Source organism: Condylura cristata, unplaced genomic scaffold, assembly GCF_000260355.1.
Source record: "Condylura cristata isolate star-nosed mole 26May11 unplaced genomic scaffold, ConCri1.0 scaffold00010, whole genome shotgun sequence".
Lineage (NCBI taxonomy): Eukaryota > Metazoa > Chordata > Mammalia > Eulipotyphla > Talpidae > Condylura > Condylura cristata.
Genome location: NW_004567111.1, coordinates 48,445,363 through 48,446,243, shown reverse-complemented (window position 1 = coordinate 48,446,243; position 881 = coordinate 48,445,363).

The window sequence follows — 881 nt, the reverse complement described above, 5'->3', positions numbered from 1 at the left end:
GACTAAGTTTGTTAACTCTATAAAAGATAACTGAGCATTGTGTAACATATTAGACAAGACACCAAAAGCTATTTGCTTAGCTCTGATTTTTATAATGGAGTCATCTAAAAATTCATTATTTGACATTTAGATGGACAATCTAGTGTCAGTTTCAATTTGCAATATGAAATTATACATCAAAGGAGGATTTGTGCAAGAAAGGAGTTTATGCACAGATTTGGGAGTCATCTGCTAGGGGGTGGTAAATGAAGGAAGTTATTCTACGAGGAAGGATATTTGAAGACTAAACCTTCAGAAACTACATCGAGAAGAAAAAGACAAAGGCAGAAGTCTGTGGAGGACCACACTGAACATATAAAGTATATATGTTTATATGTATATAAATAAATATTTATAAATTTATATTAAATCATTTGTTTCTCCTTTTAATTTAGAATGTACATGAATAATTTCTATTTCTAAATATTTTGATTGTTTAGTTATGTGATTATTTTCTTATATATGCCCATCAGTGTCTTGAATAATCTAGTCTGATATAATTGAATTAAACAATTCCCTAGAAAAAGTGATTGGCAACATTTTACTGTTTAATAGACCTGGGTAGAGAAAGCATATGGAATATGCCAAGCAAAATTAACACTACTTTGCAAGAAATTATGTTTTCATTCAAGAATTGATCGTCTTTTGTGATGTGAAAGAGACATGAGCTAATGTGTCTTTCAGAGCTTTTCATGAAGCTATATATTCTGGAAGGCCTCTCTGATCTATAATTCTGCATGGCATATGAGAGAAACACATTTACTGTTATAGTAATGTAACCATAGAAGCCATAAACTCAAAGATTTAAGCTGATTGAAGGGCATTGCCCAGGACTTTCTTTA